Source organism: Humulus lupulus, chromosome 6, assembly GCF_963169125.1.
Source record: "Humulus lupulus chromosome 6, drHumLupu1.1, whole genome shotgun sequence".
Lineage (NCBI taxonomy): Eukaryota > Viridiplantae > Streptophyta > Magnoliopsida > Rosales > Cannabaceae > Humulus > Humulus lupulus.
This window is the reverse complement of record NC_084798.1, coordinates 199,825,951-199,841,943: the sequence shown is the minus strand read 5'-3', so window position 1 is coordinate 199,841,943 and position 15,993 is coordinate 199,825,951.

Genomic DNA, 15,993 nt, shown 5'->3' with positions numbered 1-15,993 from the left:
CCAAGCACGGGACTGCTCGATGCTGACACCCGAGCTCAAATGGGCGGTCGTTAAAGTTAGCATGGCCTACGCAAAAAATAAGTGTTAGAAAGATTTCAGGAAAGTCAGATTGTATGTAAAGAGAAGTAAGATGCTTACACTGGCAGTCTCATTCAGGGCCCTGTTGATAATCTGATCAACCCCCATTTCCTTTGTCCCAGCCATGGCCTCTTTGCAGCGGTCATGTTTGAGGATTTTGGCCAGGCGGTCCTTGGCAGATCTCAGGGCACGGTGTGACAGTTCCGTCATAGTTGAAGCCCCCCCAGCCTATTGTGTTTGTTCGGTAGGGGCTGGGGGTCATGGAGTTTTGGCAGCTGGAGCATTTGAAGGTGGAACCTCCTACTCGAGAGGATGCTGTTCGGTATCTTGGGCAGGAGGCCCCTCCGTCGGAGAGCCCGAGGCTCGGTTCTTCTTAGCCGAGGGGATTTGGCTGGACTCCCCATCATGTCGCCTGGACGACTTCCTCTTGCGAACCAGGGGGACTTCTTCCTCCTCCTGAGTGATGTAGATGTTGAAGACATTGGCAGAGGCTATTTCTGCAAAAGAAGTTAACATGCAAACAATGAGCCAAAAATGGGTAACAAATTATGTTGCATCAGAAAAGAAATAAAGAAGTAAAGTCCAATACCCGAGCAATTACTACTGGTCGCTATAATATAGACTCTACTAGTCATAAACACACTCTCTGGCATGAAGAAGTCTGGCCCTAGGTTTGGAGTATATGTAAAATTGCCGTCCCCGTCAAATAAATGACAGGGAATTGGCAAGCTATCTAGGAATAAAATAATTATACCATTTTCATCAGAGGACTCGTCTAAGTCTATGGCGGGCTCGATCGCCTTTTGTTTTCCCTTTCCTTTGGGGGCAGAAGACCTTCCTGCTGGGGGGGTGCCAACGGGTTCCCTGATTATAACCTCAGTCGATCTCCGTCGAGGAGGAGACGCTGGTGGTTGCTGCTTGGGATTTTCCTCGACAGCGGCACTTCTTGCCGCAGGTTCCCTCACATCCTAGTGAGGGGCCAGGAGGCCAACTAGCCTCAAGTTGGCCTTAGTGACCAGAGATTTGATGCTCTTCTCAACATCTGTCATGCTGGCCGACATGGCAGACCTCAACACCATGTCTGGTGTTGGGTCTGGTCGCAACCATGGGCCTGAAAAACACAAGAAGTTTCAGAAAAATGCAAGGAAAAATGCTAAGTAAAAACAGCGTCCAATGGAAAAAGACTTTTACCTCTTCAAGTGAAGGCCAGGTTATTCACGACCATGTCAGACGTGAGGAAATACTCCTGACTGTATTTCCCCACGTTTGAAATATGGGTTGTGTCACTCAGGAAGGTTCGGTTGGTCTCCTGGTGACAAAAGTGAAAGAACCCCGTACCAGATTGTTGGGGGTTGGACTTAAGGTCAAAAAGGTAATTTACCTCGTGAGGGGTAGGCTCTGGCCATTTCTTGTGGTTATAAAGGATATAGAGTGCAGCAAGCATTCTATATCCATTTGGTGTGATTTGGAAGGGGGCGACTCCAAAATAGTTCGCCACCCCTTGGAAGAATGGATGAAGAGGAAGGGTAGCCCAGCCTCTATGTGATATCTCGACTAGGCGCTGTAAATGCCTCCAGGAAAATTCGCCCGCTCGTCCGCAGTAGGAAGTTTGAGGGTTACCCTAGAAATGCCGTATTTTCTGAAGTAGTTGGCTAACATCCTAGGGGTTACATGATTGAGTGGGGAAAGATACCACTCGACGTCGGGAAGAACTGAATACTGAGGACGGGCCCTAACTTTGATGTGAGGGTCGGGAGCATTATTTTCTCAACCACTGGTCGAGGGAACCCCAGCCTGCGAGCCAGGCTGGACTGGTGGATTTGAAGGGATTTTCTTCTTGGCTGTAGACTTGGCACGACCCATGCTGGTAGAAGTTGGTTGAGGTCTTGGAGGAGAAATTCACGAAAAGGGAATCTCTTGGATTCACTGAGCTAGTTGCTCTTCGCCCTTGAGTAGTTGGGCGAGCAGGTCGTCGTCTATCGGCCTTTCACCTCCCCACAAATCTGGCATTAAAAGCTGCGAACAGAAAAAGGGGGAGGTGAGGAAGAAGAGCCTAAGAAGTCGGTTAGAATAACGTTGTTTGTATACAAAAGTATAACTTTTATACAGCAGCATTCTAACGAAAAAATTGAAATTTTCATACGAACAATTTGAAAAACAGATCAAAAAGTGAAAGTAAAAAGTTTTTTCAACTCCAGTAAGGGTGGGAAAAACCCAGTTTTTCAGCTAGCCTAAAAATCGAATTTTTACTTCGATTTTACGTCCTAAATCTATGATCTCGTCTTGATTATCAAATTGATTCATAACCCCTACAAAACAAGTATGCTCTACCATATCTAACATCAGCAAGCAAACGTCCAATTTTCCTATATTTTTACTCAAGAACACGATACTGTTTCAGAGCCTAAAAAGCTAGCATAAACAGACATTCACAGTGTAGAGTCCAAGAACTTTACTTAGCTAGTTAGATAGTAGTATAATAGTAATAGTAGTAGTATTTTTATAACTGTGGACTTTGGTTCAGACCGGGATTTATTTGGACACTCATAGTAACACTTGTAGATTTTCTAAGTTTAACCTATAGTTTAAGAATAATAATTTTAACCTAAGGTTTGATTAATATGACTGATATTGATGGTGTTATTTATTATATTATATGGTTTAGATAGACCCAATAAGAAAGTAACACTTGTCATGTGTATGTTTTATGATAATTAAGTATTTTCGAGGAATAAGTTTATTAAGAGTAATATTTGAATATCCTAGGGTCTGTCTGCAGCTTTGAAAACGTTAGAGGACTTAGTCAAGATTGTTTACTCAATTCAAATTAAACTTAAAATGTGCAATTTCGTGTTTAAATATTCAGCGTATGCCGATATATCGCAGCTATAGGGGGCGATATATCGCAGTACGGGGATATGAAAAACACATAACTTCGCACGAGCACCTCGACGAGCCTCGGGCATGCTGGCCCAGGCGATATATCGCCTACAAGGGGCGATATATCAGCTCCTTCAGTGTATTTTTGAAACTTTTCAAAAACATTCTCATTCAAATCCTTAACCTCTTGATAAGTCCAGCATCTTTCTGAACGAGTCTTTAGCCTCTGCTGAACGATAATTCAAACATTTTTCACTTAAAAAGCCATTATTTTTATTCAAGTTAAATGAAGATCTTTTCATTCTTGAACTCTATAAATAGGACCTAGTACCCAGCCATTTATTCATTCATCAAGCTAAGTTCAGAGGCTGCAAGTTGCTAGGTTATTGTGAGAGTGTAAACATTTGGGTTGGGAATTATAAGCTTAATCATTATAAGCTTACCAAACACTTGGGAAGTAAGGTTTATAACACATTTCGGTTCAAGGTTTAGATTGGTCATAAAAGCATTCAAGGTATTCCAAAACTCTAGTTCATTTGGTATTATTTTCTTCAAGTTCTTATAGTTTTGTACTCAGCCCCTAACTTTATTCTTTATTCTTGGATAGGAAATCTAAGTTCTTGAACATAAGGTTTTTGGTAAGTATATTCTTGATGGTATAGTTCTTTCATCACTTTCATCTCATTCTCTTTAGTATACTCACCCTTCCATTTATGTTTTTAGGAGTGTTCCGAAGTCCCAAATCTGTTCTCATATCCCGGTATTTTTGGTAAGGAAAATAGGATAGGATTTTATATGTTATATTATGTGTTATCTTATAATATATGTGTTATGATTAACCTATGATTTATGTGATGTTATGTATGTTTGTAGACTTGGGCATATGACCTGTATAACTAACAAGCCCCAATAAATTTATGGGCATATGACTTGCTTAGCTAGCAAGCCCCACAAATCTAATGGGCATATGACTTGTTTGTTTATGGGACCCCAAGTAATAATGGCCATTATAGTATGTATGTGACATATGTTTATGATATGTTTTATGTTACATTATGAATTTTATGTATATGGTTTATTTGTTAGATTTTCCTTGATGGGCATTAGGCTCACTCCTTTTATGTTTATATGTGCAGGAAAATAGCTTTGGTGGCGGGAAAGGTTCTTGGTAGTTTGGGCATGTGTATTGAGGCGGAATGGAATCGAAGGGCCGAGAGTTCGATTCGAGGATGAAGTTTCTTTACTTATGGTTTATATGTATTTTTCCGCATTTTTCTATGTAATCAATTATGTTATGTTTTTTTTTCTTTTTAAAACAATGGGATCCCATATTCTACTTTAAATTTTATGTAAGTTAACATTTGTTTCTTTTTTACAAGTCTTTAATAAAGTAACGATTATTTCACTTGTAAGTTTTATTAAAGATTAGTGTCTATGTATAGTTGTCATTAATGGTCCAAAGTCTAGAGTAATTGGGTCATTATAGTTGGTATCAGAGCAACGGTTCCTTCGCATGAAGTTATCCTCGATACACACACTCAAAGCTCCGAATCTGACCGCCAATTAAGTATTTAAGTTATAGTTATTTTGCTTATATGTATAGCTAACGATTTTAGTATTTATGTTTTCAGTTAAGTATGAACATAGCATTAACCAATGAGGATATCTGAGCCATTAAGGCTTTAAAAAGAATAAGGGAACCAAGAAACACCGTAGGAGCACTAGAAAGAATCACTCGAAGACTGCTTTTGTTCCACAAAGAAATAGGTCACCTTCAAGAGTCTAAGAAAATCATGATGAGAGCAACGGAACAATATGTATTAGTGATTAGACTGTTTAGAGATTTTCATCCTGTAATAGCAGCCTTAGAGGAAATATGGGAAACAATGGATGATGAAGACGAACTGCCAGTAGCAATGCGATACTACTTTCTCTTAGTTAGGTTCACTGCAAAATCACAATTTCAGTTTTCAAATGAGCAAAAGCATAGGATTTTTACGAACCTTCCTAGAGGACATTTTGAGGCACATGATATGAAGATTATGAAGAACTAGATGATGATATGCTAGATGAAGGATCGGATGTAGAAGATCCTGATTTTTAGAATAGTTAGTTTTTCATTGTTTGTTTTATTTATTTCTTTGTTTTATGGTTGTAATAAGTGAGAAACTATTTTTCCAAATTAATAACATGTTATTTTGTTATCATGTATGAGTTTGATTTTTATTTCGCAGTCATAATAAATAATAAATAAATAAATAATGACTAAGTTCGGTGAGGGTAGATACAAGTCAATAAACCAAGTTTCTATATTGAGAGTTAGGGGGCCATAGTAGTGGGAACGATTTTACTGATTCTAGCCCTCCCTCAATATGGTTAACTTTGGAACAAAGATGAGTTTCAAGCCTGAGAATTAAGTCATATAGGATGATTAGAAACAGACTTAGAAAAGAAAGATGACTTGTTTTTCTAAGTATAGAAACCCACTATAATAATAATAAGGACTTATATAATTTTCATAAGAAGTCATAATCAATAGGTCTGAGATATGTTTGTTTTAGAATAAGTTTTGCCTTGGAGCCTATTAGGTAAAGTTCTAACATGTTTCTTTCAACTGTTAGAACTCTGCTACGATGTCGCTCCGAAGATCTGCACGCACCAATGGAAACATGTAACGACCCAAATTTGCTAATAAGGCTTAAGGGCCTTGATTAGTGTGCCTGGAGGGCATAATGGGAAGTATGTGTGTTTTTAATGATTAAGATGTAATTATGATTTAAAGCATGCTATATGACTATTTGAGTATTTGAGATGCGTGACTATGTGTATTATGTTATGTGATAATTTTAGCCCGTTGGGGGCATAAACGTGATAGTTATGTTATGTGATTTGTACCACGTGGGTGTGGTGATGTCGATGTGATGCACGTGCCGAGACAGTCCTAGAGAGCTACATAACTCAAAAGTCACAATGAGATTTTATACCCAGGTCGGGAGGAGTCTAGGGGTATTTTGGGGATTTTGTAATTTAGTTCTTGTGAGATAATGGTAACTGGTAATTTGGTAACCTGTGTAACTGTTAGTAACCATAGAGAGTAACAGGTTTAGATGGAGAAATGGTAGAATTGTAAGGAAGTATGAATGACAAAAAGGGCCTTGAGGTTTAGTTGGAATGAGAAATAGATGGAAGGGTAAAATGGTCATTAGGCAAGGATTTGGATTACATCAGCTAAAGGAGAAGGGAATACGTATTACACTTGGTTATATTTTGGTTTATGCTGAATTTGGAAGAAAGAGCTAGAAAGAAAGGGGAAATGAAGAAGGGGCTGAACTTGTGACCTAGGAGGAGTTTCAAAGGAGTTTGAGGCAACCAAAACCAGATTTAAGCTAGGATTGCTCAAAGGTAAGAATTGTACTCTGTTTAAAGTTGAATTTAAGTCTAAATTTTCAGAGATTGAATGGAAAAACTTAAAGGGAATATGGCTGGTTTTACTTGGAAATTCAATTAGGATAATCAAGAGGAAAGAGGTTGGGAGCTGGAATTGGGAGGAGTTCAAGTTGAGTTTGATTGAGGTAAGAATCTTTAGCCTGTTTAATTTTTGTAATTGGTGTGGTTTAAGACTTTTGAAGCATGATTTATAGTTTTGGAAGCCATGGTTAAAGTTTTAGGAATTTGAAACTCAAGATAGGATCTTGGGGTGTGCTCGTGTGATTGGGGTTGTTTATGACGTTTATGGGTTGTTAGAGGGTTCATATGGGGTTCTGAATTGATTTTTGGGCTTAGGTATTTGTTTGGAATGATTTGGAATGGTTTAGGCTCGGGAAAAACGTAAGGAAAAACCCGAAGGAGCGCTGCGGCGCTGTTCTTGCGCGCCGCGGCGCGAGGCTGTTCCTGGGCAGAGCAAGCTCTCTGACTTGCTGGGCGCCGCGGCGCTAGGCTAATTTCAGAACATGGGATTTTTCAATTTTGAGCCTTTGCTCCGGGGGTTCGGGGGATGTCTTCGGTGCATTGTTTTAGGGATTTGGGGGGTTCCGAGAGTGTGGGATTGGTTCCGGGAAGTAGTTTTGGATTGGTTAGTGATAAAGGATGTTTCATTTGTGTTGTGACTAGGTCTTTGGTGAGGCTCGGGATAGAGGACCGTGCTCGCGGCTTTGGGGCATCGGAAGCTCAGGACACAGGTAAGAAAGCTGCACCTGATTATATGGCTAGGTTGGGACTAAGTGTTCCCTATGTGTGTATGCACTGTTATGTGAATGTGATTAACCATGTGGACACGATGGGACTAAGAGCTCCTTACATTTGTATATCATGTCATGAGATGATATTATTATGCCATGGGACATGCGATAACCGGCCTAAGAGTGTCGGAATCAATATTTGCGCATAGGGCGCAGCTCGGCCACTGGTAGCCGAGGCAGCTTATTTATCATTGAGCTCGGTTAAGCTGGCCGGAGTCAGTGAGTATTACACTGGGGGCGGCCCGAGAGAGCTGAAGACAGTGTATTAAATAGAGGGTGAGACTAAGGGCGCTGACCCTGAGTATCATTTGATGATGTGATAAACTGTTGATTGTGAGCGTGAATATTGTGTTGTGAACGTGATTTGTTGGCTGTTTGGATGACAAACTGTTATTCTGTTGTGAGTTAATACTGATTGGATAAATGTTATGAAATGTTGAATTCCTGGTTGAGCATTGTGAAATATTTGATAAGTGTTGTTGATCTTGCTATGTTATCATGCTTTCTTGCTGGGCCTCGGCTCACGGGTGCTACGTGGTGCAGGTAAAGGCAAGGGTAGGTTGAATCAACCATGAGTTGGAGAGCTCTGGGGGCGAGGTGTACATTGTCAGCTGCTCCGCCGCCACGGTCGAGAAATTGTACAGGGACGAAAACCTAAAATGTATATTTTGCCATTAGAGTGGCTTGAAGTATTTGTAACTCTTGGAATTTGTTGTAACTAAGACGTCTAAATCCTGTTTTGAGTTTCCATGTATTAAACCGTCATTTTTAATGAAAATAGCCTGTTTATGACCAAAATCTTTTATTCCTACTCTGATGTTGGTATAGAGTTCACACTTTGTCTAAATGACTTGATTAGCAAGTCTTGCACTATTTTAAACACACAGTGTAACGGTCTTGGTTAACCAGGGCGTTACAAAACACCTCCAACGCTGCTCCAGCAAACAATGAAGCCCCTCCAGTTCGCAGAAGGGGAGTGCGTGCTATTGCTAGCCGCAACGCGCCGACACCGCCAGCTGATAACACTACGGAGATCTCCAGACTGCGACAACAAGTCGAGGAACTTTTGCAGCAGCAACGTCAATAGGCTCAGCCTCAGACTCAGCCTCTGCCTCAGCCGCAGCCGCAGCCACAACAAATGGCCTCAGCACCCCAACAAGTTGGTCCATATGGGGGATGGCCAGTGGCGAACTACGCGCCATATCCGGTACAGCACATGGAGCCAGTTTATGAGAGGTTCCGCAAACAGCACGCTCCAAACTTCGAAGGGACTACAGACCCCTTTGAGGTAGAAGAGTGGCTAAGGAATGTGGTGCCAATTATGACGCACATGAATCTCAATAATGTAGACCGTATATCCTGTGTCTCGTCATTGCTCAAGAAGGATGCCGGGATATGGTGGGACTTGGTCCAGCAATCACATGATGTTGCCACCATGACATGGACTCGATTTGTGGAGCTGTTCCACAAGAAGTACTACAATTCAGTTGTACTCGCTTCGAGAGTTGAGGAGTTTGCCAACTTGAAGCAATGTAGTTTATCAGTGGCAGAGTATGCTCGTCAGTTCGACCGTTTAGCTAAGTTCGCATCTGAGATGGTTCCAACCAATTTTCTGAGAGTGAACAAATTTTTTAGAGGACTTCGACCGAAGATCGAGATGGGGGTTAAGCTAGCAAACCCGGGGAATACTACATATGCCGACGTTCTTGAGACGACAATAAAAGTAGAGAGGTTGCAGGCTAATGTAAGTAAAGAGGAAGCCAATAAGCTTGAACCTAGATAGCAGAGTCAACCTCATACCAGTCGGAACAGCAACTATAATGGCAACAATCAGTCAGGCAACAACGGTAACTGTCAGAAGAGAAGGCATCGTGACAACAAGCAATTTGACAGCGATAAGAGGGCACAGACAAATAATGGGGGAAATAGGCCGGGTTACGTGGAATACCCGCCATGCGCTAAGTGTCAAAAGAAACATCCTGGAGAATGCCGCGCAAACACCAAGGAATGTTTTAACAATGGTCAGGAAGGACATCGAAAAAGAGATTGTCCTCAGTGCAAGCCATAAGGGAAGAAGGACGAAAAAATGGTTCCTACTAGGGTTTTTACCTTAACCCAAGGAGAGGATGATGCTAGCAATAAGGTGGTCACAGGTCAGGTTTCTATCCTCAATAACATATGCTCTGTATTATTTGATTCGGGAGCCACTCATTCGTATATCTCGTTAGAAATGATAGAAAAACTAGACAAACCTTGTGAAAGATTTAGAACTAGGTTTGTAACCGAGTTGCCCTCGGGCAAAGTAGTTCTATCATCACGGATAGTATGAGGCGTACCGATCAAGATTGAGGACGTAGAACTAGAAGGAGACCTGATATAACTGGTGATCAAGGACTTCGACGTGATACTAGGCATGGACTGGCTAGCACGGCATGGCACAACCATCGACTGTAAACGCAAGAAGGTGATGTTCGAGACTCCTGACGGCCAGAAACTATGCTTCATGGGACAAGCTTTAGGATTACGCACCCCGTTGGTATCATGTCTCAAAGCTCAAAGAATGATGGAAAAGGGATGTCAAGCGTTCTTAGCCAGCATCACAGATGTGGTAAAGTAGACACCACTTAAGGTTGGAGATGTCCGTATTGTACGAGAATTCCCAGAGGTATTTCCCGATGACTTGCCAGGATTGCCGCCAACTTGGGAAATTGACTTCACAATAGAATTAGTACCAGGCACCGAACCTATCTCTAAGGTACCATACCGGATGGCACCTATGGAACTCAAGGAGTTAAAGACGCAGCTATAAGAACTCCTAGACTTGGGTTTTATTAGGCCGAGCCATTCGCCATGGGGAGCTCCGGTGCTATTCGTGAAGAAGAAGGACGGAAGTATGCGGATATGTATAGACTATCGTGAGCTGAACAAGGTAACGATTAAGAACAAGTACCCGCTACCCCAGATCGACGACTTGTTTGATCAACTCTGAGGCGCGACTGTATTTTCAAAGATCGATTTACAGTCTGGGTATCATCAGCTCAAGATAAAGGGAGAAGATATTCCTAAGACAGCCTTTAGAACTCGTTATGGACATTACGAGTTCTTGGACTTAATGAATAGGGTCTTCAAGGACTACTTAGATAAATTCGTCGTTGTGTTCATCGACGATATCTTAGTATACTCAAAGGATGAAGTAGAGCACGAGGAACATTTGTGGTTGATTTTGACGCGATTGAAGGAGCATCAACTCTATGCCAAGTTCAAGAAATGCGAGTTTTGGCTTTCGCAAGTGGCGTTCCTCGGGCACATTATATCAAAAGACGGAGTTGTAGTAGACCCATCAAAGGTAGAGGCCGTGAAGGATTGGCCCAGACCAAAGAACGCATCTGAAGTAAGAAGCTTTCTAGGGTTAGCAGGTTATTATAGGAGGTTCGTAGAGGGCTTTTCTAAGATAGCCACTCCGCTCACCAACCTGACCCGGAAACAACAAAGATTCAACTGGAATGATAAGTGTGAAGAAAGCTTCTAGTTGCTTAAGAATAAGCTTTGCTCACCACCAGTACTCTGTGTACCGACACCCAACGATAAGTTCGTAGTTTACTGCGATGCATCGAAGCAAGGATTGGGTTGTGTGTTGATGCAGAATGACCAAGTGATAGTCTATGCCTCACGACATTTGAAGGAGTACGAGAAGCGCTATCCAACTCACGATATGGATTTGGCAGCGGTGGTCTTTGCGTTAAAAATCTGGCGCCATTATCTTTATGGGGAACGGTGCGAGATCTATACGGACCACAAGAGTTTAAAATACTTCTTTACTCAGAAGGAACTCAACATGAGGCAACGCAGGTGGTTAGAATTAGTGAAGGATTACGACTAGGAAATCCTATACTTCCCGGGGAAGGCAAACATAGTTGCCGATGCGCTTAGTAGGAAAAGTTATGGAAATTTAGCAGCTTTAGCCGGAATAGAAAAGCCGCTACAGCAGGAGCTGATCAATGCCAGAATAGAAATAGTTGTAGGCAAGCTAGCTAACTTGTCTATCCAGTCGAATCTGCTAGAAGATATACGGATTGGTCAGGGACATGACGACACACTAGAAGCACATATGGATGTAGTCAGAGAAGGCAAGGCTACAGATTTCTCAATATCTAGTCAAGGTTTATTGAGATATAAGGATCGGGTATGCGTGCCAAATGATCAGAAGATTAAGAGGATGATTCTGGAAGAAGCGCACAACACCCCGTACTCAGTTCACCCAGGGTCTACCAAGATGACTCATGACATCAAGGCAATCTATTGGTGGCCAGGGATGAAGAAGGACATAGCAGAATTTGTGTCCAAGTGTCTTATATGCCAGCAAGTGAAAGAAGAGCATCAACGGCCTACGGGCTTATTGCAACCGCTTAGCGTACCAGAATGGAAGTGGGACGATATAGTCATGGACTTCGTGACAGGTTTGCCAAGGACGAATAAGCAGCATGATTTCGCTTGGATAGTAATAGATAGACTAACCAAGTCAGCTCATTTCTTGCCTGTTAAGACTTCATATACAGCAGGCCAATATGCAGACATCTACGTCCAAGAGATAGTACGGTTGCATGGAATCCCCAAGACAATAGTGTCAGATAGAGGATCGGTGTTTACATCGAGATTTTGGGGAAGTTTACAGCAAGCTATGGGTACCAAGTTAAGTCTTAGTACAATTTTTCATCCTCAGACAGACAGGAAGTCCGAGCGTACGATTCAGATTTTAGAAGATATGCTACGCGCATGTGTACTTGATTTCGGAGGATCATGGAATAAGTACTTGCCGCTAGTAGAGTTCTCTTACAACAATAGCTACCAGCCAACGATTAGGATGGCACCTTATGAATTCCTATATGGAAGGAGGTGTAGCACCCACATTATTTTTATATAATATAGCCAATAATCACATGATTGCATTACATTACATATCATATAATATGTATAATTTGAGCATATGCATATTCTTATAAGTGTTTTCATGTATAAGTATAAAAGTTGTGTATGTGATGTCTATATGTATGCTCAATATTATTAACCTTGTGGCATTTGAGTTGTCTTTTATGGGTGTTTGATGTGCTCAAGATATAAGAAAGTATGAAAAATATGGACAAGGCATGGGATTAAGTGATGAAAGTGAGATATAGAAGGCAAAATAGGTTAAGTAGTGGAAAATAGTACAATGTCGATTACTAGTATTTCGGTGTAAAATTGAGTATTTATGGATTTACCAAATGTAATCGAGGTATGATTAAGGTCTCATTGATGATGTAAAAATGGTTTTAGAACCATTAGATCAATTCTTGATGGGAGGTATACATAATCAGTGGTATTGATGCAAAGTCAAAACGAGCTTAGCATAAGTGCGCTACGCTCGATCGGGTAAGCATAACTATTGGGTATGAAGTCATATGGACCTAAGGTTTGGTGTGAGTGTTTTACACATAAGGATAATAGGCCTAGCAGATGATTAAGTCAAAATTATTGAAGTGATAAGGTTTTCAAAAGTCAAAAGGTGAAATGATGAGATGAAAGGTGTCCAATTTTGATACAATAAGGCTAAATCATTGAAAATAAGGAATTTTCATCAACCTTTTCACTTTTCACGACCATTACTCTGAAAAAAAGAGGGAAAAGAAAACCAAAAACCATTTCTTGGCTGGTTTGAAGAAATTCTAAGGAGATCCAAGTGAAAGCAAAGCCAAAGAAGTAGATTAAGCTTAGTTCTAGCCTTTTTATGGTAAGTTCTTGTACTTGGAAGTTAAACCATGTTTTTGAATTTTTCTGAAAGCTTATATATGGTGTTTTATCCTTTTTAAGATATTTCTTGGGGTTTCCAAGTGGTTTGATGTTTAGAAAAGCTTGAAGAGATTGTTTTCGCCGAAAAGTTGCTCGGTAAGTGAAATTTTGTGTTTTATGAGGTTTTTGGGGTTCTTGGAGTACAAGATGATTTTTGGTTATTTGATTGAGTTTATAAGAGAGTATATATGTTTATAAATGTTTGAATAAGATGTGGAGACTCATTTAATTTAGGTGATGATCTAGGAAATTAGAATTTTATCAAAATCGGTATATGATAACTGTATGATGAATTATGTTGGTATTTGGGATATATATGGTTATGGCATGTTATTTGATGTTGATTATTGGTTGATTTTCATATTTGAGGATAGCTAAAATTAAAGGGAAACTCTGTCAAAATTTCTCCAAATGTCTAAGATAAACCTAATGCTCGATCTAGGTGGTTTAAGGCATTTTAGGCATGTTTTGGGTATGAAATTTGAAATGATGTTTTATGAGTATTTTTTTAAATGAGAGTTCAATGTATTACTGCCATCATTATGATGAGAAATCCATGCCATTGTCAGAATAAGCACATCAATACCTAAGACACCACTTGTTACACGGTGAATTATATTTTGGACAGAAGGTAAGTAAAGTACTCAACTACAACACAAGAATTACATGTTATGTGAAAGTATGCATTATATGAATATTTTGTGAGTAAGTGGTATTAACATACATTGACACTTCATCATAAATTTTTATGCATGGCATAATAGTGATATGGTAAATTATTATATGATATAAGACCATGCATGATATTATGATGATTAATCATATGATGCCTTTGCAAGTTTTGTGCAACATAAAAGAAATTTGTAATAAGAAGTTTAAGTTCAGTGCCACTGTTTTGAAAAGGCAAATGAAAGTGTTAATAAGTGTAAACGGAGGCCTATAGTAGGCTTATAGTGGCTGCCCAATAATTTGGGCTAGGTTTTAGTGAACCAATTATATTGTTTTCCATATTTCCGTTTTTATTTCTCCTCCATATGAGTTATTGTTATATGTATTGACACCACAGTGTGTGGCCGCCTTAACTCTTGAGCCCGACGGGGCAACGATGGAATAAGGTTTTTAATGTGCCCTACTGTGGTGATGGCTAGCCGGAGGAGAACCCATGGGATTTTATATTATATGTGTAACAAGCCCTGCAGGCATTGACCAATTCAAACAGTGTGCACAATATTAAGGGGCCCAAAATTCAAAAAGAAGTTGTGTATGTCCATTGATATTGGGTAATCATTAGCATTGCATGCATTACTTTGCTTACTGAGCTTTAGGCTCACAGTTGTCTTGTGTTGCAGGTAGAGAAAGAAATGTGTGAATGACATGAGGAGAACTGAAGCATGGTCCTGACCCTGATTTGTACATATGAACATATCGACCTTTTGTGGGTTATTTCAGTTATCAGTAAGATGTTTGTAATAAAGTGTGAAGTTATGTTTTGAAAATAAATTGGGTTATTTAATACTTATGTATAATATGTTTGAGACACACTTTATGTTTAATGTAAATAATGTGAAATAAGTTTTCAAGTTAAAAAAAAAAAATGTCCAGACTTTCGCAGTAATAAATTATGATATAGTTTTAAAACGTAACACCTCAAATATGGTTTTAACTAAAATAAGTGAGGGTGTTACAGGAGGTGCCGATCACCGTTGCACTGGGATGAGGTAGAAGAAAGACAGCTTCTAGGTCCCGAAGCTGTTAGACAAGCTCAAAAAGCAGTAGCGCTTATTAGACAGCGTATGCTTGCTGCTCAAATCCGTCAGAAAAGCTATGCCGATGCCAAGTGACGCGATGTGGAATTCAAAGTCGGAGATCAAGTCTTCTTGAAGATATCTCCTATGAATGGTGTAAAGCGGTTTGGGAAGAAAGGCAAGCTTAGTCCCCGGTTTATAGGTCCTTTTGAGATATTGGACAAAGTGGGAGCAGTTGCGTATAGACTAGCCCTACCGCCAGCACTAGCAGATAATCACAACGTGTTCCACATCTCGATGCTACACAAATATGTGCCAGACTCATCTCACGTCCTTAAGTACAATACGATAGTACTCCAGAAAGACTTGAGTTACGAGGAACAACCGGTTAGCATCCTGGATAGAGGGGTGAAGCAGTTACGGTCCAAGAGCATTCCTATAGTCAAAGTCCTATGGTGTAATAGTTCTGAACGAGAGGCAACGTGGGAGTTGGAGGAGGACATGCAAGGCCGGTATCCGGAGTTATTTGGTAAGTAAATTTCGAGGACGAAATTCTTTTTAGTAGGGGAGAATTGTAGATTCCAAGAACTTTACTTAGCTAGTTAGATAGTAGTATAATAGTAATATTAGTAGTATTTTTATAACTGTGGACTTTGGTTCAGATCGGGATTTATTTGGACACTCATAGTAACACCTGTAGATTTTCTAAGTTTAACCTATAATTTAAGAATAATAATTTTAACCTAAGGTTTGATTAATATGACTGATATTAATGGTGTTATTTATTATATTATAAGGTTTAGTGTAAAGGACGCCCTAGACTAATACTTACAAAACATTCGCATAACATAGTTTATAAAAGAATACCACTCATTATCAAAGTCTCAGTGGGGACTTGCTTAAAACCATGCAAGTTGGCGCCATAAGTTTTAAAAGAAAACATAGATTTTTATGCAAAGTTCAAGGAAACAAAAATTAAATAACTGAGTCCCACTGATAATTTAGGAAAGTCTCTTAAAAACAAAATATAATTTAAATGGCGTTCTATGATGATCGTTTTTCCGTCCATAGGATTACCCCACGCCATACACCCCATGATGATAGAACTCCTCACGTCACCACGCGTGCCATAAAGAAATCCTATTTGCTACCTGGAAGGAAAGTAAGGGGGGTGAGCTAAAAGCTCAGTAAGGAAGTACAAACAATAAGCAAGTAAGAATACAACA